Raw genomic sequence first — 27,522 nt, 5'->3', positions numbered from 1 at the left:
AGGCACGCTGACAAGAGCCCACAGTCAACCAGGAAGCCGGGCTGCTGCCTTTTGTGGGTAATGAAGTGAATGCATTTTGACAATGAGGCAAAAAGTGCTTTCCTGGTCAAAATGCTGGAGCAGCGTGGGAGGCTGCCCACGGCTCAGCGTGGATGTGCTGAGGAGGGCATCTTTCTGGGTGCATGGCTAGTCAAGGGAGCCTCTCTGAGGGAGGGGGCGATTAGCCCTCTCCTGCTGGGAACTGGGACTCAGATGGATTAAACTGGCACCTGATGGGGGGAGACAGGAACTCTCTGGGGCTTGCAGAGCTGTTGTATGTTGGTCTGTGATGCTAACACATCCGGAGGAGGTGTGTGACAACTGGTGGGCCTCAGAGAGGCAACCTGGGTCCAAGGTTTCATGGAGGAGAGAGAGGGACTTGATGGTGGGGCATCCAAGCCACCTGGCCTCCTCTCTCGGCTGGGACAGCAGTGTCCTGAGCTGCTCTGGCTTTCCAGACTCCAGGGCGAATTCCCCTTCGGGATTTGTCAGCCTTCTTTCTCCTGAGTGTGGGCTCGCTGAGCCCCATCTCCTTGATAATCTGGCTGCCAGGGTGTTGGGAGTTTTTACAGGGGCAGGACAGGAAGGAGGTCTGGAAGGGGAAAGGATCACCCCGTTGTCAATGTGATGGTGGGTGCCGCACCTTTGAAGGAGAGGACAGGGTCCATGTCTGTGCCCGCCTCCCCCTAGCTGGGCGTTCAGCCCTGATTCCAAGGAACTTAGGAGGTCCTCTCAGAGCTGGTGAACTAGGGGCAGCCCCTGATTGTGAGTTGTCCCTCACCCTGCCCCACACTTTTGGCCTCTTCTTGTAAGCCACCTCCATCAGCAGTTAGGATAAGAATCTCTGGCCAGGCTGCAGTTTTGGTTCCCTGAGTGATGCACAATGTCCACTGATTACATGTTACTACATGACAGTGTTGGGTGCGGATAAAGCTGCAGCCAAGTTAATCTGATATAGCTCCGTGGTTCACAAACTCCCCACCATCCGTGGAATGGGTTGGGCTTCCAGGGACTGGCCGTTCTCAGAATGAAATTGTTGGTTATGTTTCTCCTTCCCTTTTGCCCAGAATTCCTGGAATCAGATGAATGAAAAAGCTTAAGTAGGGAAGGAATGGGACTGCGATCGGCAGATGGAGGCTTGGGAGTCAGGAAAACCTAACCTGACTGTGACCTGGGTGTTTATGTGACTTCTGAAACTGCCACTACCAAGACCAATCTCATAGGATCAAATGGCTTAAGGCATCCAAATGTCCAACACAGTGCTTGGCACATAATTGCTGTTGTTTTATTCACTAAGTGGTGTCTGACTCTTTGCGACCCCAGGTAGCTTGCCAGACTCCTCTGTCCACGAGATTCTCCAGGCAAGAATACTGGAGTGGGTTGCCATTTCCTCCTCCAGGGGATCTTCCCGACCCAGGGACTGAACTGCATCTCCTTCATTGGCAGGCAGATTCTTTGCCACTGAGCCACGAGGGACACCTTGGCACGTAGTAGCTACTCAGTAAATGCCTGCTCTTCTGATGCTTCTCATTTAGCACATAGTAAAGATGCACTTCTTACTTCTTTTAGTGAATGAAATATCTCATTACCAAATTCATTTGTGTGAGCACTGACACTGATAGTTCCCTTTTCTTGTTTATTCTAGAATCTTGTTACACCTGGGATTTTGGTGCCTTTAATCTGAGAAAAAGTACATATCCATTCAGTAATCCAAAAGGACTTGAAACTCTTCTTCTCTGAACTAAAGCTAGAGTATCATGGGATTTAAAGAATCAAGGTAAGAAATTTTTCTCCTCCCGAGCCTTTTGGAACCAATGATGGCCACTGGAATTGGTGATCTCTTGCAACACAACTTGGGGTGTCGTTTCTGACCACTTACTGTAAGCCCACCCTGGTACACAAAACCCAGTTCTCAGGGTTTGTTCACCTGGACCTATTGCCTGGGGGCAATCCCTCTGTCCCCAGCTGGGAAAGGGGTTCACAGTCTCCTGGTGGATACCCCACACTTTTCCTTCTGGCGAAAGGTGAAGAAGCTCAGGCCACCCTGCTGAGGTGTATGGAGCCGGCACCAGGGAGAGACTGGATACGTTTGGTGGGGTTATGTGATCAGGTCAGCAGATCTTCGTGGGTATCCAGATGTAATCTCTTCCTCTCTCCCTGCCTTCTTGAATTGCCTGTGCCAGCTTCCAAGTCTCAGGCTGCCTGTGGGGCGAGGGTAAGAGGTTAAAACTGATGCCTTCAGGCAAACCTCGTTTTCCTGGTTTTGCTCCTCACCTCACTCAGCCTCCCCAAGCCTTGATTTCCTCATTTATAAAATCAGCATCCTATTAGTGCCCCGGGAGGATGTAGGTGCTGAGTGATTTGGGGAGATAAAGTTTACCCTCCTGCCTTTCATGGAGGAGGAAATGCTCCAAAACGGAAGAAGGTTCTTTCTTGGGTTTGTTTTCAATTCATTAATGACACCATTTCAAGGCCCTGCCAGGCAGCAGGCTGTTTCCAAGTCCTTGGTCTGCGGCTCTCTCTGCCTTTCACCTGCCACCAAGTCTGCCTGGGAAAGGGCTGGTCGCGCGTGCATAGCCCCTTGCCCCGAGCAAAGTCGATTTCTCCCTCCACTGGACTGGAGCCGGCCGTTGAAGGCATGCCTTTAGGATGCCATGTGATTTCCCCACCCTTCCCCGTCCCCCTGGGAGTCCCTGTGGTCACTGGCGAGCTTGAACTGCCTTACACATCCTGACGCCCCAGGCTTGGGCCTCCCATGGTGGACGCTGACAGAACAAATGAATGAATTATCGAGGAGGAGGGTTTAGAGAGGAAAAGCCGGCGTGGGAACCAGAAGGAGAAAGCTTTTAAAGATTTAGAGCGAAGAGTGAGGTCCGTTGTCATTTTTTTCTTCAACGAGGTGCTGTAAGGAATAAATAGCATGACAGAAAAAGGAAAAGTGAGTCTCACCACACATGGCGAACCTCTGCAAGGGTGGAGAGTTGGGTGACAGAGTGGACTGGGGAGGAACCTGTTAGGGTCGCGCTGAGGGACTCCCCTCGTTATCTTGCCTCCTGTGTCTCACATCTCTTCAAAGTGCGTTTGGAACTCTGACCTTCTGTGGTGTTGAGGAGCCTGTGACCCTCAGTAGGGATAAACACGAGGCTCTGCCCTTCGGTTAAGGTGGGAGCCCTGACAAACAAAGGCACTGCCCTGGCTCAGTGGTAAGAACCCACCTGCCAGTGTAGGAGAAACAAGAGATGTGGGTTCGATCCCTGGGTTGGAAAGATCCCCTGGAGGAGGAAATGGCACAACCCACTCCAGTATTCCTGCCTGGAAAATCCCATGGACAGAAGAGCCTGACGGGCTACAGTCTATGGGGTCTCAAAGAGTTGGACCCGATTGAGCCACTGAGCATGCAGGCGCTGCAGATTCACAGATGTCTGGGAGGCCTGGGGAGGGGCCCTTGTTCATTCCAGAGGCTTGCTGCCTCTTGAGACTCTCGGATGGTGCGTGTGAGTAAGAGCTACCTGGAGCTGAGCTGCTGAGCGCTAGAGGAGCCTTTCCCCCTTCAGGCGCTCCGCAGCCCGGCGCACTCACCTCCCCCATTCGCGTTTTTAAAACTGTATTTGGGTGCGCTGAGTCTTGGTTGTGGCACATGGGATCTCTGTTGCAGCGTGTGGGATCTATTACTAGTTCCCTGACCAGGGCTCGAACCCAGGGCCCCTGTGTTTGGGAGCATAGAGTCTTAGCCACTGGACTGCCAGGGATGCCCTCCCCCAGTTCACTTTTATTTCAAGATCTAATTGCTCATTCTGGTGTCAGAAGGCCGCTGAGGAAGGTGCAGCTCACAGGCCTTCCTGTGAAAGTGCTGCACACCTCTTCTGGGCCCTTGAGCACACAACCAGTCCTGAAAGCTTTGTTTCAGAAGCCCACGCTCCCGGTCCAGGCCGTCAGCTCAGGGAGCAGGAGTGTCAGCAGACACACAGCCACCTCGCCCAGCATCCTCCCCGCTCCATGTAGCACCTGCAGGGCCAGGGTGCGCTGTTCCCGCGTCCAGGGAACCGGCCGATGGGAGTTCAGGCACTAGGGTGGATGATCTGAAAGCTGGAAGAACTGTTCTATTGACGGAGGAAAGGCTTGGCAGGTCTGTCTGGGGGTAATGGGAGAGGAATTTCCCTAGAATTCAGCCACTGGGAGCAGACAGAGCAGGAATGGTTGCTGAGAATCTGAGACGCAAGGTCCTGAAGGCGTCCCCAGGCAGGGCTGCTCTGTTCTCAGGGTTCCGAGAAGAGCCCAAGCTTTGTGCTTGTGCCTGCAGTCCTAGGTGTTCTGAAGATGCTGCTCTCCTCCAGGGAGCCAGTCTGCCTGCCTCCCTGCCTAGAAGTCCGCTCACCTGGGCTGCACGCCAGCGAGGGCATCCACATCTGTGGGGCTCTTTGCACTGTTCTTGCCATGGAAGAGAAGTACCAATAACCTGGGTTCTACCCCAGTTCCGCTTTCCAGCCCCGCTGTGACCCAGGGCGAGTCCTTTGCAGCTGTCCATGCTCTTTTGCCTCAGCTGCTGAATCTGGCCGGAGGAAACGGTCAGTTAGGTGTCCTTGCTGTTTGCTTCTCCCCCACCTCCCTAACCTGTTTGGCTCCCAGACATGTTATTCTGTCTCCTCCCAGGCCCTCCTCGCGCCTGTGCACGGGGTTGCCTTCTTCCCTCTGACCGTGCGTTTTTGGACTCCTCTCCCACCCCCGCCTCCCTCTGGAAACATCTCTTGGCTCCTGATGGATCCTCCCAAACCAGCCCTCTCTGGCCATGGGTGAGAGGGCATTCGAGGGCACCTTCCTGCCTGTCCTTGGACTCCAGCCAGCCCTGGGCTTTAGCCGTAGGGTACGTGTATCAAGATTGCTTCCTTTATTCAGTGTCCACGGTATCAAAAGAACTTCTGACCCACTCGGAACTCTCCCCTTGAAACAGAAACATTCTCAAAACATCTCTGCTGCTGGCCTGTTTTACTATTGCTGTTTCTTGTGGTTTCATAGTGAGGTTTTTGGCTCATTGCATTTGACCTGGTGTTTATTTTTAGTCGTGAAGACAGAGTTCAATTAATGTCAAAACGTGAGGGCAAATGCAGAGGAGGGATTCGTAAGTCTAGGGGAAAATGTGCCTAATTTTGTTTCTTCTGATAACATCTGTCACACCAGCAGACGCTGAGCTTCCTCGGCACTGCCTATGATGGGCTTTGCAGAGGCAGCGATCCAAGCCACCCCCGAAAACGAAAGCGTTTCTGGGTCTCTTTCACTCCGGTTTATCCAGCAGCTGGCCACAGAGCTGAATACTGACCACAGTTATCATTACGAGTGATAATTATTATAATTAATGAGTAAAGGCCAGCCTTTGGAACCTTCAGTTCTTTTTTTATGAGAAAACTTTTTTTTTTTTTTTTAATGTGGACCACTTTTAAAGTCTTTATCGAATTTGTTATACAGTGTTGCTTCTGTTTTCTATTTTGGGTTTTTTGGCATGTGAGATCTTAGCTCAACTAACACCAAAAAAGTGTTAGTTGCTCAGTTGCTCTTTGTGACCCCGTGGTCTGTAGCCCACCAGGCTCCTCTGTTCATGGAATTCTCCAGGCAAGACTACCAGAGTGGGTTGCCATGCCTTTCTCCAGGAGATCTTCGCAGCCAAGGGGTCGAACCTGGGTCTCCCACGTTACAGGCAGATTCTTTACCGTCTGAGCCACCAGGGAAGCCCACTTAGCTTCCCAACCAGTAATCAAACCCTCACCCCCTGCATTAGAAGATGGGGTCTTAACCCCAAGACTGTCAGGGAGGTCTTATCATCTCCCCCATGGGTTTGGTTTCCTTCTGTCTCCAGAAGCAGCATCCAACTTCCTTGAATATCAGCTTGTCTCCCTGGATCATAAGTGTTTTGAGAACAAACTCCGGGTCTTGCTCCCTCTTTGTCCGCAGCTTTTGGCATCGTGACATGCTTGGGGAATGTCCTCTTAGATTGCCTGCGTTTTTGGACACCGAGTTGGGGTTAGAATGTCAGATATCAGGCAGAGAGTGCTCTTCCTTCAGGGGCTCCCCAGTCTGCTCTGGGATCTGAGAGGAAACAAAGGTCCGCTTGCTTAAGACTTTACAGTTGATAGAAGTTCTTTCTTTCTTCGATCCCATAACTGTTCTCTGAGAACCTGCAGTGCGCTACCCTGCAGAGTGCTCACAATAAAGGACGAAAATCACCATTCTTGCTCTGAAGGAAATCTGGAGACAGAGGCTGTCTTTATGGATTCCCGTTGTTCTCGACCGTGCATTCATGTCCATCCCGTCCAATTCAGATGTCAAACTCTAATCCCCAGTGTGATGGTGTCAGGAGGTGGGGCTTTGGGGAGGTGGCTGGGTCCTAAGGGTGGAGCCCTTACAATGAGATTAATGCTCTTATAAGAAGAGGCAGGACAAGGGAGAGTCCTGTCTCTCTCTGCTCTCTGAGCTAGGCGGACATAGCCAGAAGACAGTCTTCCGCACCAGGAACTGAGCGGGCTGCATCTTGGTCTTGGACTTCCAGCCTCCAGAACTGTGAGGAATCAATTTCCATTGTTTTCAGCCACCCCGACTGTGATGTCTTGGTATAGCAGCCTGAGCAGACGAGCCACCTGTATTTCACAGATGAGTGAATTGGAGACTCAGAGCAGTTGTGCTCCTGTGAGCGCCCTGCTAGCTGACGGTGGGTCTCACAGAAGCGCATGGATCTTCTGAATCCAGGCCCCTGAACCTGCTTCCCTCCCACCACCGTCTCCCACCACCCACTACCCCACCCGCGCTGATCTGCATTCATGTCTGGGTTTTCTCTTTGCTGCTTCTCACTGCTCCATCTGTCTTTCCATCCTCTTTCCTCTCTTCCCGTCCCCTCCTTTTCTCTGCTGTCTCCCTTTTCCCTTTTTCCAGCTCTTTTCCTTTTGAAGAAGAGGATCTTTCTCTAAATATTACTTTTTTTTTGGTGAAAGGGACCTGATGATAAGGGGGCTGTGTTCCTGCTCTGCCTGGGGTGGTGTCTGTCTTGGTGAATCCACCTCCCCAGCACCTACTGTGGTGACTGGCACGATATATCCCGCCCTCCTGCCCTCCACGTGTCCTTCTGCCCTCCTCCACTTTCCTGATGTGAGCCAGGCTTTGCGCTCATCTATGGGAGACAGCAGAGTAGGTAAAAAATGTCCTGGGGAGAAACACTGTATTCAAACCCCTGTTTGCACAGCCTTGTGGATGGGATGTTTAGGTACCCTCCAAACCCCAGATTCATAGACTGAAGCCCTAACCTTGAGTGCAGCTGTACTGGAATTGAGGGACTAATTAAGGTTAAATAAGGTCATCAGGGTGGGGCCCTGTTCTGATAGGATTAGTGTCTTTATAAAAAGAGACACCAAAGACCTCCTCTCCGTCTTTGTCATGGGAGGACAGGGTAGGAAGGCCACTGTTTGCATGCCAGAGTGAGAGTGCTACAAGACACCAAATCAGCCGGACCCTTGATCTTGGACTTCTCCAGAACTGTTGTGTGAACCACAAAGCCTCTGGTGTTTTGTTACGGCAGTCTGGGCTGACCAAGCCACATGGTGGATACACGCCTCAGGTCACAGGCTGCAGGCTGGTTTGATTGCCTTGACTCCACAGTCTCTGGGGTTGAGATGAGGCTGTTGCCATTGAACCTTCCCAGCTCCTAGTGTTTAAAACTAGGAGCCCAAACCGAGTTCTCATCCTGCTCTGTCTGTATCCTGATGTTCAAGGTTTCCCTGAGCTAGGCTGAATTCTTTGTTTTCTCCCTTCTTCCTTGCTAAGACATAATCAGGTATATGCTGGGAGGGATTGGGGGCAAGAGGAGAAGGGGGCGACAGAGGATGAGATGGCTGGATGGCATCACTGACTCAATGGACGTGAGTCTCAGTGAACTCCGGGAGTTGGTGATGGACAGGGAGGCCTGGTGTGCTGCGATTCATGGGGTTGCAAAGAGTTGGACACGACTGAGCAACTGATCTGATCTGAATCAGGTATATATACTGAACTCTCCTGTGGTCATAGCACCAGGTTCCTGGAAGCAGAGGCAGCTCTGGACGCCTGGTCTTGCTTTTTGTGATCCAGTGGGCTGCCTCCCTTTTAAGATGCTCTCCCCATATTATAGAAGAGGGTACCTGTTCATTTCGTTAGTCGTTTGTATATTCTACTGGTCAATCAGTTTGCCTCTGAAGTGCTAAGTAGTAGTTATTCTAACAGCTCCTATTAGGCACCACCAATAAGGCCCACCAATAAGGAGTGCGAGTAGTGTGTGTGGAATGATGAAGGTACTGCTACTAATACTACCAGTGATAACAGTAAAAATAATAATAGCTCAGATGTGTTATCCACAGTGTTCCCAGCACTTTACATGTATCATCTCATCTGCTCTTCAGAGCATACAGGGAAATAGGGATTAACTAACATGCCGAAGACAGCAAATGAGAGCATCTCCCCATGGAATGGATACGAAGCACACACCAGCATATTCATGCTTTGTGCTTTTGCACAGTCTCAAGCTCTTTTCCTTTCTAAACTTGAGGCTAATGTTTAGAATCTTTTACTAATGAGAAGACTGTCAGCTAAACTGATGTAAGTGCCACACATCACCAGTAACTCCATCACGGTATGTCTCTTCGTGCCTCTGACCATGTCCCCACACACCACCTGCTCCCTCATGGGACCTCCCAGCTTGGGCTCCAGGTTTTCTCCAGGACTCACCCATCATTTTGTGCTCCCATGGGACCTAGGGATACCTGGTGGAACTGAACAGAGTCTGAGGTCCAGCAGGTTTTATCCTTGGTCTGTAATGGAGTGAATGACAGAACCCCACAAGGTACACAACTCTCTAGCTCCCTAACTGGTTCTGGGGTGCAAGGTGGCTTTCAGAAACCCTGAACTGCCAAGCCTTGGGCCCTTGTTGTTTCTCTGGGTATTATTGCCTGGTCTGCTGAAAATTCACATTCTTTGGCCCCTAGCCGTTTTCTCCCCAGTCTTATCTCTCTTCTGCAGCTAGTTGTAATGGGTACCTTTATGAAGTGGGTACCATTGTTGGATGCAAGGCATCCAGTGGATATTTTTTTTGCCCTCCAAAGGTGGCAACCATAAGACTAAGGGATCCACCTGTCCCAGCATCGTACAGTGTTTGGCCGCAAGGACTCAGAGGGGCATTTTCCTGCTGTTGAAAAGCAGAGACAACTTGGCTTCATTCCTGTGGGAAATGAAAAGTGCTTAGTTGCTCAGTCGTGTCTGACTCTGCGACCCCATGGACTGTTGGCCACCAGGCTCCTCTGTCCATGGGATTCTCCAGGCAGGAATACTGGAGTGGGTTGCCATGCCCTCCTCCAGGGAATGAACCCAGGTCTTCCACATTGCAGGCGGATTCTTTACCATCTGAGCCACCAGGGAAGCCCGGGAAATCAGAAAGGGGACTTACAAAAAAATGTTGGGTTAAGGAAAAGTTTCATGAAAATAGAAGTAAGAGGAAAAAGAGGAAAACCAATCTGAGCGTCACCCTCTCTGAGCTGGCTTCTTCGCTGAGTATCAGCCCTACCCCTGCTGGAGCGGGAGGGACTTGGGAAAGTGACTGGCCATGGTGGGGATGGGGTGGGGGTGGGTCATGGAGGTGGGGGAGGGACACTGCACAGAAAACAGTAAAGGAGATCGGAGCCTGGGGTTCTGCTTTGCCACTTGCCAGCCCTGGGCTGGGATGAAGGCTTTAGGCGCTTCTGAGCCTCAGTTCCCTGTTCTGAGGACCAAATGACATGATCGTCTGTGACTCGTCTAAGTCACTGAAGATGCTCCACCCACAGGCACTGTGCTGAGGAATTTATTGGCTGTTTGCTTTGTGTCTTTAAACTTCATTCTCCTTACCATTAATTGAAAGCAGAGGACTGGACGGTTGCCCCGGTCAGTCGGTCCCTCCCAGCTTACACATTTCATTTTCATGCCAATTCCCTTTTCAGGCTGATAAATTTATTTTTAACTACAGTCTATACATGAGTTTGAGTAAACTCCGGGAGTTGGTGATGGTCAGGGAGGCCTGGCATGCTACAGTCCATGGGGTCGCAAAGAGTCAGACACGACTGAGCAACTGAACTGAACTGAACTGGCAGTCTATACAGACCATACCTTTGTTTAGGTTCCATTAATTTTTACCTGAAGTCCTTTTTCTGTTCCAGCATGCCATCCAGGATCCTATATTACATTTAGTTATTGTTTCCTTGGGCTTCCCAGGTGGTGCTGGGAAAGTGGTAAAGAACCCGCCTTGCCAATGCAGGAGACGTGACATGCAGGTTCGATCCCTGGGTCGGGAAGAGCCCCTGGAGGAGGGCATGGCATCCCACTCCAGTATTCTTGCTTGGAGAATCACATGGACAGAGGAGCCCGGCAGGTTACAATCTGTAGGGTCACACGGAGTCAAACACGACTGAAGCGACTTAACATGCACACACCCATTATGGTTCCTTGGGCTCCTCCTTTGAAAAGGTTTTTTCAAACTTTTCTTGTTTTTGATGACCTTGATAGTTTTGGGGAGTGCAGGTCAGGTATTTTATAGATTGTCTCTCTTAGGATCTGTCTGATGTTTTTCTCATTATTAGTCTGAGATGATGGGTTTGGGGAGGAAGACCACAAGGGTAAAGTCACCTTGATCACCTGGCTATGGTACTGTTTGTTAGATTTATCCACCGTAAAATTACGCACCCCCGCCCCAATTCCTCATCATGCTCAGAAGTATGTCACATCTTTGGAATGGGACGTTTTGCTTCACCTCAGAGGTGGAGTATTTACAAAAATTGTCTGGAATTCTCCGTGGGAGATTTTTCTCTTCTCCCCTGTTTATTTATATCCATATGGACTGGTGGTTTGTTTGTTTGTTTTAATAGATTTTGGATTCTAATTCAATATGACGTTATGTTGTTGCTCAATGTTTATTAGCTTTGGCCTTTGGTAATTTCTTCAGCTAGCTCCTGGTCCTTCTGCTATACCCCCATCATTGTAAGGGGATTTGGTTTTGGCTTTCTGATTGTCTGTGTGCATTTCCTTACTTTCTGGCACTACAAGGTGCTCCAGGGTCATCTTGTATATTTCCTGCCCCAGGCCTAGGAGCCGCCATTTCCCTAAGGAGCCCTGGTTTGCGTTATTGGAACATGGTATTGTTGTTGTTCAGTTGCCCAGTCGTGTCCGACTCTTTGCAAAGAGTCACACGACTGGGTAACTGAATGACAGCCTGGTTTGCTTTATTGGAGCATGGTATTAGAAATCAACAAATGGGTTTGAGATGTGCTCATTGCTGCTGGGGTGTCACTGCTTCTAGGCCCTGGTAGCCGACAGAGCAATGAGATATGTGTGAATGTCCTAACCCATGTGTATACGTATACACATGTGTAAATATTTCCATAGATACCCATCGTATCCATGTTAAGCTAACCATGAATTCATCCTGATGTTCCAACTCGAATCCGTAACTACTCCATACACTTTTGGACAAACTTATTTTTGCCTGCATTGGCTGGCAAGAGGCAGTACTGAAGAGTGAATTCTGCAAGTCCACCCGGGCACAGGGCGGTGCCCTGAGAACACTGGACTTTTCCTTTTGGGGCAGCGTGGTCTCGTGAACAGAAGTCAAGAGTTGGAGTTGGACCCTCACAGAGTCTCAGAAACGCCTCCTGCCTAGAATGCTCACACACCAGGCTGCTATGTGCCCTTCCTGGTCTCTGGGCTTTCTGTCCTTCTGGGAAGCCTTCACTGTTCTCCCTCCCTTCCCATATTTCCCCCACTACATATGTTCATCCCCACACACGCCTAGAGTAGCCTGGGCTTACCCCATCAGAAAAGGACCCACTTTATAAAACTCTCTGCCTGTCCACTCCTCCCAAGTAGACCGCATCCTTGAGGGGAGCACCATGTCCCCCAGGCATTCCCTTGCACAATCCCCCCAAACCAAAGCAGAGTTCAGTTTTGAAGTTGGTTGGGGCAAACAAAGCAGTGGGCGAGACACACATCCTTGCCTTGTGGAAAGTGTTGTTGTTGTTGTTGTTGAGTCCCTAAGTCATGTCCGACTCCCTGTGACCCCATGGACTGCTGCATGCTAGGCTCTTCTGTCCTCCATCTCCCGGAGTTTGCTCCAATTCATGTCCATTGAGTTGATGATGCTATCTAACCATCGGATCCTCTGTTGCCCCCTTCTCCTCCTGCCCTCAGTCTTTCCCAGCATCAGAGTCTTTTCCAGTGATTTGCTGTTCACATTAGGTGGCCAAAGTCGTGTGGCCTTGATAGACACAAATGGGAATGAAGAAATCCTCATATAATACAGAATCCCCTGTCTCGTTTACTTTTTGGCTGGGGTCAGGGTCTCAAACAGCTGTCTACAGGGGCCGGGCAGGCGATATAAATAATGATATGGGCCTGGTGGGCAGTCAACAGGGATTGGTGGGCAACTGGAAGGCGTGCATGGCTGATGAAGAGCCAGGATGTATATTGTGACACTCTGGCCTGGCCACCCACCTTAGTTCATCATCCTGCCTGGTGGGCTGAGGTCTGTGCCTGACCAATTGTTCCTAAGGTTTTTGACCATCATCCCTATGCCTGCCCAGTGTAAAGGGGTCAGTGCCTAGTCCATGGTTGCTGATCATGGTCCTGGACAACCGCTGGCCCAGTGTGGCTAGATCTCACTATTCCAGGGAGACTGGAAGCGGGGCAGGTGGGAGGGTCTTGCCCCGTTCTGTTCACTTCTGTTCGTTCCTGATTTTCACGGTAGCAACACTTCTTCCCCTGGCAGCGGCACTCGGTCCCAATAGCAATAGTTGTTTCCAGTTTACAGGGATTTTTTTTTTTTTTTTTGGCCCCCACTCCCTGAACCAGCCTCATTGACTGCTCCAGAGATGACACCCCCAGCTGGGGCTCCCCCGGGCTCCCCAGGCTTCTCAGTTCTGATAAGTCTACCCTATGCCCCATCCCTAAAAAGGTGTGCTTGCTCTCTCTGCAGCCCCTACTTCTCAGATACCTCGGAGTCTCCCTCTTGTCTTTTCAGTAAATGGTCCATCCTTTACCTGAAATTCAGCAGGTATGTTTCCTCTTCCCTTGTTGAGCCTTGATGAATACGCAAGGAGTATTTCTGTATTTCCGAGCCTGTCCCTTTGAGGCCCAGACTGCCACCACCACCCCCAGCCCCCGCCCACCGCCCACCTGCAGCCCCATGCCCGGAAGCCCTATGTCTGATGCTCGCTGCTTGCCCACAACCACGGCCACTCCCGGGGGGCTTGCCGGCGCCCCCTTTCCACAGCCTGCTGCGTCTGGAGGTGATGCTTTGGGTTTTCCATGATGAGCACCGACCGGTCCCCAGGGTGTGCTTGTCTTCTCTGTGTCTACACATGCTCAATGGAAACAGCCTTGTCAAAATAAGCCTGGGCTGTGCTGACAGGGGGAAGTGAGGCTGGCCTGAGGAGAAAACGTGGGCTGGGTGATTCTTGGGGGTTTTCCTCCCTGCCAGTGCCCTGTGCAAGGCTGCCTCTGCCATGCCTGCTGGACCCCTGACTCCCCCATGGCCCTGTCAGACCCGAAAATCCCTTGCTCCCTCCCCACGTTAGAGCCATTCACTCAACAGTGTGCCTTCAAACCAGCTTTTCTGCACAATCTTCCCCTGGGCTCTGAACTCGCCATCCTGACCTGACACGTTGACAGCCCTTTTGTCGCCCTGATGCTGAAACTTTATGTTTTTCAGGGCACGATGTGACTGGTTATAAATCATGCTAGTCCTCACAAGCTCCCAGTTGATCACGATCACTGTGATGCTCAACTGTATCCAGTGTTGGCCTTTGAGAGCTTGGGAGGACTTACTGGGGTGTGTATTAGTTTGCTTGGGCTGCTGTAACAAAACAGCATGCGTTAGCTGGCCCAAAACAACAGAAATATATACTCTCCTGGTTTTCCAGGCTCAAAGCCTGACATCACGGCGTAGCAGGACTGCCTCCCATCCAAAGGTTCTAAGGAAGAATCTTTCCTTTCTTCTCTCCTTATTGTTTGGTTGCCAAGTTGTGTCCAACTCTTTGCAACCCCGTGGACTGTAGCACACCAGGCTTCCCTGTCCTTGGCTGTCTCCTGGAGTTTGTTCAAACTCATGTCCACTGAGTTGGTGATGCCACCCAACCATCTCATCCTCTGTCACCCCCTTCTCTTCCTGCCTTCAGTCTTTGCCTGGTGGTGGTTGGCAGTCCTTGACTTTCCTTAGATGGTGGTGCGTCAACTGCAGTTTCTGCTTCCATCCTTACCTGGATTCCTCTCCCATGCATCTGACCTGGATCACCCTTTTCTTCTGAGTTAGGTCCACCCTAATCTGACCTCATCTTAACTTGATGACTTTTGCCAAGATCCTGTTTCCAAATTAGGTCACACTTACCAGTCTGGAACTTAGAACGTCAGCCTAACTTTGGGGACGGAGGTGTGGACACAGTTCACCCTGCATCCAGGATGTGAAGAAAATATTACAAGTATTTTTGTCTCTTTCCTATAAAATGTTATACATTTTATAATAATAGAGCCAATTTCGTGTGTAAGTTATAAACACTTCTGCAGATATTGGGCTTTCCAGATGGTGCTAATGGTAAAGAATCCACCTGCCAATGCAGGAGATGTAAGAGATGTAGGTTCGATTCTTGGGTTGGGAAGATCCCCTGGAGGAGGGCTTGGCAATCCACTCCAATATTCTTGCCTGGAGAATCCCATGGACAGAGGAGCTGGCAGGCTACAGCCCATGGGGTTGCAAAAAGTTGGACATGACTGAGCACACACACACACACACACACACATACAGATGCTGGGGGCGATGCTCAGTGAGTGATGAGGACATAGTTTAAAAACAAACCAATCAGGCCACTGGTCTGGTTCATTGAGGGCTCGGCTCTTTGTCAACCTGAGTTGCCATAACACAAAACCGTAAATTGGGTGGCTTCAACAACAGAAAATTTATTTTCTCACAGTTCCGGAAGCTGGGAAGTCCAAGATCAAGGTGCAGCAGATTCTGGTGAGAGCTCTCTTCCTGGTTTGCAGACAGCTACTTTCCTGCTGTATCTTCACAGAAGTGGGTGGGGGAGGGGAGGCACTAGCTTTCTGGTGTCTCTTCTTATAAGTACACTAATTGTGTGGATAAGGGCTCCATTCTTATGACCTGGTTTAACCTCAATCACCTCCATAAAGGAGGCTGCTCTGAGTTCTCCTGACTCCTGCCATTCCCGCTGCACCTGCCCAGGGGCTAACACAGACCTGACTGGCCTCCTTTGCTCCCACGTTAGGCATTCTGCCAGCTTGTAGTGATGAATGTTGTTGGCAAAGGAAACTGGGTCTTCTTAGGCACTGGTGGGTGGTGATGAGTTGGACCAGCCTCACTGAAGGGGGATTTGGCAGAACCTCTCAAAGTTGTTGTTTTTAATTATAAAGCAGAGATATCAATTTGCCAACAAAGGTCTATTTAATCAAAGCTGTGGTTTTTCCAGTAGTCATGTATAGATGTGAGAGTTGGACACTAAAGCAGGCTGGGTGCCAAAAAATTGATGCTTTCAAATTGTGATGTTGGAGAAGACTCTTGAGAGTCCCTTGGACTGCAAGATCAAAACAGTCAATCCTAACGGAAATCAACCCTGAGTATTCATTGGAAGGATTGTTGCTGAAGCTCCAATACTTTGGCCACCTAAGGTGAGGAGCTGACTCACTGGAAAAGACCCTGATGCTGGGAAAGGCTGACGGCAAAAGGAGAAGTGGGTGGCAGAGGATGAAATGGTTTGATAGCATCACCAACTCAATGGATGTGAATTTGAGCAAACTCTGGGAGATAGTGAAGGACAGGGAAGCCTGGCATGCTTCCCTGGGGGTCGAAAAGAGTCGGACACGACTTAGCAACTGAGCAACAGCAGCAACAACTCACAGTTTACAGTGTGTGCTCCCTTTGACCTCAAAGCCCCCCACCCTTGCCAATGAATCTGTCCTCTAGAGATAGGAAAGTGCATTTCAAGACATGTTTGTGTCAGAGCATTGACAAAGCAGCAGAGGCTGGAGGATAGCTTCACTGAGTAACAGTGTCATACTCCTTAGTCACAGAGAAGAATGAGGTCTTGTGACCTTCTCTAGAGTAGATCCGGAGGTCCTTGGTGCTGGCTTGTCCCAGGACTGATGATGTTTGCCTTGATCTCTTGATGAAAGTGATGTCTGTAGACTTTTCCACCATCAAGTTACTGTTAATCCCTTTGTAATCAGTAAGTATCTTATCAAGAGATACTTTGATAAGTATATAAATATCATGTTTCTCAGTATATTTTTACTTAACTAATCTTAGCCTCCATTGATAATTCTTGCCTGAAACTATTATTACTGGTATTGCCAAACAGCATCTGTTTCCATCATCACTTCCACATTATCAGTTGGAGTTCTAATGTAAGGAAGAATTTTCCTTTCTTTACAAATATTGTGTTGTAAAGAATCCGCCTGCAATGCAGGAGACCACAGAAACTTGAGTTTGACTCCTGGATTGGGAAGATTCCTTGGAGGAGGAAATGGCAACCTACTCCTGTATTCTTGCCTGGAAAATCCCATGGACCAAGGGGCCTGGCAGGCTACAGTCCATGGGGTTGCGAAGAGTTGGATATGACTGAGAACACACGCATGCAAGATGCATGAACTCATAAATTCTTAATTGGTTACAATGTATGATTACATTTTTTTTCCCTCAAGTTTTCCCAGATTTGACCACTGGGATGCCCTTCAAGTTGGGTTCTATGTCCTTTTGACATCTCTGGATCATTTTTTGAGCTCTGCTTTATTTTCTAGTGCCAGGAGATGTTCCAGGCTGATGCTGTGCTCTCTCTGTCCCAGCCCTGGAGTCCGTCATTGCTTTTGTGCTGTTCTCGCCAGAAGTGCATAGATCTCTGGATTTAATCATGAGGAAATACCAGACAAACACAAATTGAGGGACATTCTGCAAATCACTGGCCAGTAGGAATGATGCCAGATTTAAGAAAACTAAGGGGCGTGATGACTAAAGGCAGCGTGTGACCCTGGGTTGGCTTCTGGGTCGGAAAAAGACATTATTGGTAAAATTTGAGTCATGTCTCTGGGTTAAATGATAGGAGTAGTTAAGTGTTAATTTCCTGGTACAACTTGATCATTATAATGTGGTTATACAAGATATCAATATGAAGATCTGAAAGGCTGTGGACGTTCATTCTGTTTTTAAACTCTTGTCACTGTGAAATTATTTCAAAGTGAAAGTAAAAACAATTTAAATAGATGCATTTATATATACTAGTATGGAAAGGTATTCATAATCAGTTATTTGAATAAGAAAAGCTGTAGTCTTTTTGGTGTAAAATTAGCCCACCTTTGTCAAAACAAGACAGAGCAAAATAGTACACATGCATGTTTGCACATGAGAGAAATTCTGAGAAGGGTATGAGTTTCCTGTTGACAGACATTTCCGGGAAATGTAATTGGAAGGTGTGAGAAACTGGGAAATTTTACTTTGTGAATTTTTTTAAAAGCAAAGAGCATACTTTAATACTCTAATGGGAAAGTGATAAGCATGTGGTTTGTGGGGAGTGGGGTGCGCTTTTGCACGTGAATGCTTGTTTGATGTCTTCCATCCAACTCAATTTCTATTGTATTTTCTTCCACACACTGTGAACGCCCTGCAACAAGTCTTAGCTCAAGGATACTCACCCGTGTTTTGCCTCATGATCTGCTTTCTCACATCTGATCCTCAGCAAAGCCTGTTGGTTGTGGAAACAAAGGGAGGCTGCAGACCATGCTGCTTGATAGTAATGACAGCTAACTCATCTTTATCCTATGGAGCTGGCAACTGTTCACTCTGGAACACTTTAGAGAGAACTTTATTCCTAAGTGAATATCCTTCCGGTCTCCCCAGAGGCATATAAATTAGAAATCTGCCAAGTGACAGTCCTAATATTTGCTCTTCTAAGGAGCAAGGATTCGTTAAGTGATGCTGGATATCTATAAAGCTGATTAATTAGTATACCACATCAGTTTCTCCCAGGAATTTTTAATGATCACTAGGCTTTTATAGTTCATGTAAAATTTCACTTAGATTTATTTGTATGTATAGTTCCTGATGTTCAAGCTGGTTTTAGAAAAGGCAGAGGAACCAGAGATCAAATTGCCAACATCCGCTGGATCATGGAAAAAGCAAGAGAGTTCCAGAAAAACATCTATTTCTGCTTTATTGACTATGCCAAAGCCTTTGACTGTGTGGATCACAATAAACTGTGGGAAATTCTGAAAGAGATGGGAATACCAGACCACCTGACCTGCCTCTTGAGAAATCTGTATGCAGGTCAGGAAGCAACAGTTAGAACTGGACATAGAACAACAGACTGGTTCCAAATAGGAAAAGGAGTCCGTCAAGGCTGTATATTGTCACCCTGCTTATTTAACTTATATGCAGAGTACATCATGAGAAACGCTGGACTGGAAGAAACACAAGCTGGAATCAAGATTTCAGGGAGAAATATCAATAACCTCAGATATGCAGATGATACCACCCTTATGGCAGAAAGTGAAGAGGAACTAAAAATCCTCTTGATGAAAGTGAAAGTGGAGACTGAAAAAGTTGGCTTAAAGCTCAACATTCAGAAAACAAAGATCATGGCATCCGGTCCCATCACTTCATGGGAAATAGATGGGGAAACAGTGGAAACAGTGTCAGACTTTATTTTTGGGGGCTCCAAAATCACTGCAGATGGTGACTGCAGCCATGAAATTAAAAGACGTCCAACCTAGATAGCATATTCAAAAGCAGAGACATTACTTTGCCAACAAAGGTCCGTCTAGTCAAGGCTATGGTTTTTCCAGTAGTCATGTATGGATGTGAGAGTTGGACTGTGAAGAAGGCTGAGCGCCCAAGAATTGATGCTTTTGAACTGTGGTATTGGAAAAGACTCTTGAGAGTCCCTTGGACTGCAAGGAGATCCAACCAGTCCGTTCTGAAGGAGATCAGCCCTGGGATTTCTTTGTAAGAAATGATGCTAAAGCTGAAGCTCCAGTACTTTGGCCAGCTCATGCGAAGAGTTGACTCATTGGAAAAGACTCTGATGCTGGGAGGGATTGGGGGCAGGAGGAGAAGGGGACAACAGAGGATGAGATGGCTGGATGGCATCACTGACTCGATGGAAGTTGAGTCTGAGTGAACTCTGGGAGTTGGTGATGGACAGGGAGGCCTGGCATGCTATGATTCATGGGGTTGCAAAGAGTCAGACACAAATGAGCGACTGAACTGAACTGAACTGAACTGATAGGTTTGTTTTCCCATCTCAGAGCAGATGCTCCTTGATTCAAGAAAGGAGAAGCAATGACAAAAATAACATGTCTTGAGAGCCTACTATGTGTTGTGAGCTTTTACCAATGTTGACTGATATAACCTCCTCTCTACAGTCCAACCTCTGTATTCCTGGGCTCTGCATCTGTGGAATCAACCAACCACAGATTGCAAATATTTGCAAAAAAATTCCAGAAAGTTCCAAAAAGCAAAACTTAAATTTGCTGCATGCTGGCAACTATTTACATAGAATTTCCATCATATCAGGTATTATATGCAATCCAAAGGTGATTTAAAGTATACAGGGGGTGTGTGTAGGTTACATGCAAATGCTACACCATTTTAAAAAAATAAGAATGACTCATTCTGAAATGAGCCCTTTTTGTGTATTTTAGATGAACCAATCAGTAGGAGGCTGGACTGGGTGGTCTGCAAAAGATTTTTCCATTTTTTTTCCTTTTTTAGGGGAAGGGACATGCTGTGCAGCATGTGAAATCTTAGTTCCCCACCAGGGATTGAACCCATACCCTCTGCAGTGGAAGCATAGAATCTTAACCGCTGGATCAGCAGGGTTAAGTGGTAGCCACTATACCATTTGATGCCAGGAACTTGAGCATCTTCACTTACTAGTATATGTGGAGGGCCTGGAACCATTCCCCCGTGGATACCAAGGGAGAACTGTACTAGGTAACATCCTTTGAATTAATCAGTGACAAGTTCAGTTCAGTTGCTCAGTCGTGTCCCACTCTTTGCGACCCCATGAATCGCAGCACGCCAGGCCTCCCTGTCCATCACCAACTCCCAGAGTTCACTCAAACTCATGTCCATCGAGTCAGTGATGCCATCCAGCCATCTCATCCTATGTCGTCCCCTTCTCCTCTTGCCCCCAATCCCTCCCAGCATCAGAGTCTTTTCCAATGAGTCAACTCTTCGCATGAGGTGGCCAAAGTACTGGAGTTTCAGCTTTAGCATCATTCCTTCCAAAGAACACCCAAAACTAACCCCCAAAAGGTATGCCTGTAGCTTAGAGCCTGGGGTCTGGTGCAGACGGCGCTCTGTCCATAATGGATGGATAAGGATTTCCTGATTTCAGCTCAGTGGTCATCACCTCTATAATAAAAGCTAATCAAAGAGCAGGGCTGTGCTTCCTTCCTGCTGTCACCTCTTCGACTTCTTTGTGAACTTCCTCTCCCCATTTGTGGCCCAGTCTTAGGATCCAGAGACCTCTTACGTGTCAACAGTGAACCTCTTTGTGTCTTAAGGGCAGGTAACACTTATCTGTTTCCTTGGCATATACAACCAGTGCTTAGTAGCCGTTGTGTACACCTGGTCAGTGTCTGAGTAAGATTTGCTTTTGCTTAGCAAGAGAACCTTCTGGGGGGATGTGCTATGGGCTGAATCGAGTTCCCCCCAAATTCATTCATGGAAGTGCTGCCCCACAAGGGGATAGAGTTTGGAGATGGGGCCTTTGGGGCTGATTAGGGTTAGGTGAGGTGATGAGAGTGGTGCTCCTGTGTTGGAATTAGTGCCCTGAATAATAAGAAATGGAGAGAGCTTTATTTCTCTCTCTTTCCCCAGTATATGTGGACACAGTGAGAAAGTGGCCATGGTGCATCCCAAAGAGAGAGGCCTTGGAAGATACTGGACCTGCCTACGGACCTGCCTACACCTTGACCTTGGACTGCAGTTTCCACACTTCTGAGAAAGAATTTCTGCTTAAGCCACCCAGTCTATGATATTTTTTTATGGTAGCCTAAGCCAACTGAGATACAGGGTCTAGGGCCGACTTAGCATCACATAGACAAGACTGGAGGGACGTTGAGTGATGGAAGTGGACTTCCATGATGGTTGTCTCCAAATAATGAAAGGCTGAGAGAAAGGCAGTAGGTCAGACTTGTCTTTTACGGCCCTGAAGATCAGAACTAAGATGGGAAAGAGCTGAGACTGAGAGGGATCCAACATCACATTGTATATGATTCTGTAAGGTCCCCATTGGCCCTAAGGTTCCATGAACCCATAATTAATCATTACAAGCAAGAACCATCTCCTCTCATTTGTAGAACAGGTTGCAACTTCAAAACAGTTCATATGTTCTATCTAATTTGATTCATAGAACAACATGATGGTTGATGCCCAGTCCAAGTTTGCTGAGTGGGAGGATGAGTAGGGGGTCCACTGCTTTACTGTGGATGACAGAAGAGGCAGAGTGATTTTTTGACTCAAAAGTAAAGGCTAAGTCTGGCTTGAGCCCCAATCTCTCCTCAACTTCTTCCAAGTTGGCGATGATAACACCTTCTCTCAGAGTGGTACTTTTCTGGTTTTGTTTTTCATCTTAGTAAATTCTTCAGCATCTATATCACCTTCAACCCTCTTAGTAGCCCTCGGAAACAGATATAATTATTCTTACTTTGCATAAGAGAAAATTGATGCTCACAGAGTAAGGGGACTTTTGCCAGGTCTCCAGCTCCTATGGGGCAGAGCCTTCGGTTTGGGGGCTGTGGGCATTGTCTCCAAGCAAATGCGAGCCCATCATCTTGGCACTGGTGGGCATGCACAGAGTTCTTGGCCACAGGCCGAGATGATGCAGGGCCTGTTTCAGGTTATAGCTGTAGGTGAATTGAGTAGCTAGTCTAGGGAAACAGTAGTCCAGCACTGAAGTCATTTTTTTCTTGTTGTACTCATGCCTGATTCTCAGCGATCTGTCTGCAGTTCCTCCAGAGCCCTGCTCCGTGCTCCTGGGAAGGCAGTGGAGTTTCTCAGCCCTGGGTGCATGCCATAGTCACCTGGGAGCTTGCAGAGAACATCAGGACCTGATTCCTTTCGCCAGCTCTCCTAGCACATGCATGTTACATGCTCAGTCATGTCTGACTCTTTGCGACCCCAAGGGACTGTAGCCTGCTGGGCTCCTCCATGGGAGTTCCCAGACAAGAATAATGGAGCAGGTTGCCATTTCCTGCTACAAGAGATCTTCCTGACCCAGGGATCAAACCTGGGTCTGTTGTATCTCCTGCATTGGCGGGCGGATTCTTTACCACTGCACTCCTCTGCCCGTGGGATTTTCCAGGCAAGGATACTGGAGTGGTTTGCCATTCCCTTCTCCAGGGGATCTTCCCAATCCAGGGATCAAACCTGTGTCTCCTGCACTGCAGGCAGATTCTTTACCTACTGAGCTACCAGGGAAGCCCTGGCACTGCACGACCTGGGGTTTAATTGGCCTATGGAGGAATCTGGGCCTCAGGGTTTGTAAAAAAAATCTCTTCAGATGGTTGAGATTCAGCAAATTGGTATTTGTGGGCAGATCTGTGCATGCAAGTTGTTGTGATGAGGTGTGAAGGCCATAGTCTGCTTTGTTCCCAGCGTCTGTCTAGCTCTGTGCTGGATGCTTTCTGCTGTGCACAAGTGATTTCATTTCTCCTTCTCTCCAGTTCTCTTGACTTGAGGTCATGCTTTCACAGGATACCATGAAGTCACACTGTAACTCTTGTCCTTGCTAGCTGTGTGACCTTGGGAAGCCAGCTTCACTTCTCTGTGCTTCTGCCTCCATCTCCTCCTCTGAAACATGAGAATAATACTGCCGATTTCCTCCTGAGGCTGTTGTGAGCTTTACCTCGGGGACCACACCCAGTGAACAGCTAGGGCTCCATAAGGATGGGTTGTGGTTGTCATTGCGGTAACCACATGTTATGTATGTTTATATATCCTTTATGTTTCCTTCATGGCAGAGTCAGCTGCTGCTTCTCGTGTGTAAGCATATCAACACTGTCAGTAGATAGACAGATATTTATATCCATTATAGAATTGGAATGTGCCTTTGTGTGTCTAACTTGGAATATCCATTCCAAAAATGTTCATGAGCACTGCTGAGTGCTGGGGAATGGACAGGAGAGGAGCTGTCTCTGCTCCTATGGGAATTTTGTCTTTGAAGGGGACAGATAATGAGCAAGAGGTTTTAACAGTATGCAGTGAATACTGACCTGATGCTAGGAAAGACTGAAGGCCAAAGGAGGAGAGGGTGGCAGAGAATGAGATGGTCGCATGGCATCACCGACTCAATGGACATGAATTTGAGCAAACTCTGGGAAATAGTGCAGGACAGGGAAGCCTGGTGTGCCGCAGTCCACGGGGTCACAAAGGGTCAGACACGACTTAGCCACTGAACAACAGCAAAGTGGGTGCTCTGTGGGGGCAGGTCAGGAAGCCATGGAACTGCTAACCAATGGTCCTAACTTGTGCCTAGTTCCCATGGGGAGGGGTTTCTCTGAAGGCTCAGCAGGTAGGAAATCCACCTGCAATATAAGAGGCACAGGAGACTGGGTTCAGTCCCTGGGTCAGGAAGATCCCACGGGGTAGGAAGTGGGGACCCACTCCAGTATTCTTGCCTGGAGAATCCCTTGGACAGAGAAGCCTGGCGGGCTACGGTCCATGGGGTCGCAAAAAGTTGGATGCGACTGAGCGCGTGGCACACACACTCCATGGTGTGACTCCTCCGTCCAGAACTAACAACTTCTCCTGCCGTGTTTCTTTACGTGTCTTATGTTCTTGGGTTTACTGTGATTATTTACCTATGCATCCTCAGTATTAATCTATTCTCATTACCTTGGGCTTCAGAAATGTGTTTTGTTCATTTTTGTACTCCCAGTGTGTTTCACTCATTCATTCATTCGACTCAGTTCAGCCCACACCACACACTGTGAGGATCTGTGTTAAATGCTGGGGTCACACAGATGAAAAGAACTTCACAGAAATCCTCTTAATCTTCTGGGGAAGACAGACGTGTAAGCAGACATAGGTTTGGACCATCGCGGCTGCTATGATTGCTGTTGGTCCAGTGAAGAGTGGGGACCCAAAAGGAGTGCGTCCTTGAAAATATGTGGACCTGTGTCTCTCCTTGCGCCCTGGGTTTTCAAGGTGAGGAATCGTGCCTCCCGTGGGTTTTGCTCGCAGCCTGACATGTACATACCAGGTGTACATCAACTGCACGGAGAGTCGCTGGACAGACTAAATATCTTTTCTCTGGGAGTTCGTCCTCATCTCTAAACTGAAGGTCAGTTAATGTTGTGAAGCTCTCCATCAGCGTTCACATTTGAGGGTCCTGTGGTGGAGGCTGAAGTGATCTTTCCTCACTGGAGTGACCGAGGAGGTCACTACTAGGAAACACTCTCAGATTCTAGTCATTGCTAGAAGCTGACTAATTATGAGCGGGGAAGTGAGGGCCTTGAAATGCCCCTGTCTGCACAGCTGGCCTCGCTGTCAGATCCAGCCCTCATTTCTGATAACTTCTTTGGCTTCTGTGAAGCCGCCTGGTCGTGCCTGGCTGTGGGCGGTGCTCACAGTGAACTCTTCACGAGGACAGGCTGGGGTGGGTTGGGGAGGTAGGGCCCCTGTAGGTGGAGAATATGGCTTTTTTAGCCCATTTCAAAGTAACAAAAAGGCTTTGAGAATGGCTGGTGATGCCTGCTACCACATTCGCTTTCTCTGTTTCCATTGAAAATGAAATTTTGGATGGGGTAAACTTGACCAAAAAAAGAGAAGGTGGACAGGAGAGCTGATGATAAATGCGACTTGGTTATTTCTAGAGTGCCTTGTACTTTTTAGAGTATTTTCCCCCCTGAACTCTTTTTCATCCAGACACTCAGAGCACTTAAATAGCTCTTAGCATGTCAGTAGCTGGGTGTTACAGAAAGAACATTGGGGTTTCCCTGGTGGTCCAGTGGTTAAGACTCTGCATTTTCACCGCTGGGGGCATAGGTTCAATCCCTGATCTGTCAAGGAACTAAGATCCTGCATGCGGCAAGGTACTGCCAAGGAAAAAAAAAATTAAAAAAGCGTTATCTTTATAAGCTTTCCATGGAACTCAAGAAAATCAACACTTTTCCATCTGTGTAATCTTGTCAAGTTTAATTTACTGCTTTGAGTCTCAGTTTCCTCATCCAAGGGAAAAAAAAAAAGATGAAAACGTTTCGTTTGAGTAACTCTAGATGCTGTAGCAAATAAGCCTTAACATCTTAGTAGCTCAGCACAAAAGATGCCTATTTCTCACTCTAAACATAGCCCAAGGAGGACGTTCCTCATCAGTGGGTGGTGTTTCTTCAGACACTGATTAGAAGATTCAGGTCTCTTCCAGGTTGTTGGGCCGCCATCCTTCAAGGACTCTGATATCCACCAGGCTGGCAGAGGTGAAAAGGTAAGGTAGAGGGGCCTAGACACCGTGTCCTGAAAGTGGCACCTGGCCACTCTTTTTGCAAGAAGCCGTCTCCTTGGCGGACCTCAGCTGGGACCTCGGTGATAGGCGACTTAGTTTTTTTTTGTTTTTTTTTTCTGTGCCTCTCAGGAATGTTGATGAATGGCTGTAAAAGTGCTGAGACTTTGGGGCTACAGATAAATTTTAGCGAGTGGATGAACGGCAACCCACTCCAGGATTCTTGCCAGGATCATCCCATGGACAGAGGAGCCTGGGGGGCTACAGTTCAAAGGGTCACAGAAAACTGGCCACAAATGAGTGCCTGAGCACAAATTCACGAATACAGAATCTACAAATAGCGAGGACTGACTAAATGTATCATCATCAAATGTGAGACTTAGGACCCCCGTGAGCCGGAATTCTGGAGTAGGTTTCAAGAATTGTTTTCTGGAAAGATTTCCAGAAAGCCAGGGGTGGAAGAGTTTCTGTGCAGAGGGTAAAGGAGTAAGTATTTTAGGATGGGCAGGCCACACCATCTCTGTGTCATTGGTGTAACACAAGCAACTGTGGACAGTATAGAACAAATGGGCATGGACGTGCTAAGTAAACCTTTATTTTTGCACACTGAAATGAATTTCACATAATTTTCATGTCACAAAACTCTATTCTTCTGATTTTTAACCCCAGTCACTTAAAAATGTAAAAACCACTCTTGGCTAAAAAAAAACAGGTGGTAGCCAGATTTGGCCTGAAGGCCAAAGTTTGCCAGCTCCTGCCTTAGACACTGCTAGAAAGGGAAACTTACTAACTATGAAAAAAGTGAAATAATTCAGAACAGGACAAAGGATAAAGTTTAAAAATTCACCTAAAATCCCAAGACCCAGGGATTTCCACACATGGCACCCATGTTGAGCAGGACCATTCCTCTGGGCCTGTAATGAATTTATGCCCAGAGAATATGTTGTGGGCATCTTTCTGTGTTAGTAAGGCTAGATCTCCATCATAAGGGTGATAGCTCACTGTCCTCTTCCGTAGCTCGATCATGATTTATGTTAACTCGTTCTTTGCTGGTGTCTTTTAGATTATTTTTTAAATTTGCTATTACAAAGGATACACAGCATGAATTCTCATACACACTGACCACTCAGCTAGGATCATAAGGGAGGCAGAGGTGAGTCACACACATATTCGGCCCTCAGGACACTTAAAATTCCACAAGCCACTCAGGTGACACGGGGTAGTTACCCTGCACAGACAGTGGTGGTTCTCCAAATCAGAGCTCCAGCACTGTGGAGGTTGCGAGTGCACACGATCCTGGTCTAAGTGAGGACACTGGCTCCTGCCTTTCTGGGGCCAGCAGCTGCCTTTTCTTGGGTTGCAGAGGCTCATAGAGCATCAGATAAAGGATCTCAGATGTCATCTCAGAACCGTCCACCTAGAGATGGAAAGACAGAGATTCAGAGAGGTTGAAGGACTTAAGAAAGGTGAGTGCAAACCCAGCTGGCCTCAAATCCAGGTGTCCAGGTGAGTTGGGCTTCCTGACCTTGTATCATGCTCCCTGAGTGCTGTTCTTCTGAACGCTGCGTATGGACCTCTCCTGGACCATGTCCAAGGGACCCTGCAGGGTGTTCCAGAGCAGTGATAGGATAGCTGACAACGGGTAGGTGCGTGACACCCCAAAACTCCTGCTGTCCCGTTCATGATCAGTACGAAGTGTGTCAGCTGCCTCCTCCCGGGCACCCACACCCTATTTACATTGGCGGCCATCCTCAGCCAGTCGCCTGTCACCTGTAGATAGGAGCTTGGTCTCTGGTGCCCTCATTTCCCAGGGTCAACTTCGACATGACATGCACTGAGCTGCCGGTATTCTGGGAGTTGGCAGCAATCAAAAATTGGTAGTTTTGTTTCAGAGTAACTTTTCAGCATTCGGTTGTGCTTGTGCACAAAGATGTTGGCTGTAGCCGTATTT

At 48.2% G+C, this 27,522-nt stretch overlaps 1 non-coding gene across 45 annotated transcripts in view; it reads left to right on the top strand.

Annotated features, from left to right (window-relative positions):
- The window catches only part of LOC109568581 (uncharacterized), a 252,126-nt gene that overhangs the window by 141,119 nt on the left and 83,485 nt on the right, over nt 1-27,522 (top strand). For 36 of the 45 annotated variants that reach the window (XR_011570532.1, XR_011570527.1, XR_011570528.1 and 33 more), the window contains 2 exons: nt 1,685-1,816; nt 20,951-27,037. This is a non-coding gene — a transcript (uncharacterized protein). The remainder of the gene's footprint in view (nt 1-1,684; nt 1,817-20,950; nt 27,038-27,522) is intronic. The other 9 variants (XR_011570519.1, XR_011570516.1, XR_011570508.1 and 6 more) reach the window with 7 other exon arrangements.

This window comes from Bos indicus, chromosome 14 (genome assembly GCF_029378745.1).
Source record: "Bos indicus isolate NIAB-ARS_2022 breed Sahiwal x Tharparkar chromosome 14, NIAB-ARS_B.indTharparkar_mat_pri_1.0, whole genome shotgun sequence".
Lineage (NCBI taxonomy): Eukaryota > Metazoa > Chordata > Mammalia > Artiodactyla > Bovidae > Bos > Bos indicus.
Note: the sequence above shows the minus strand (reverse complement) of the source record. Positions and strands in the feature narration are given on the sequence as shown.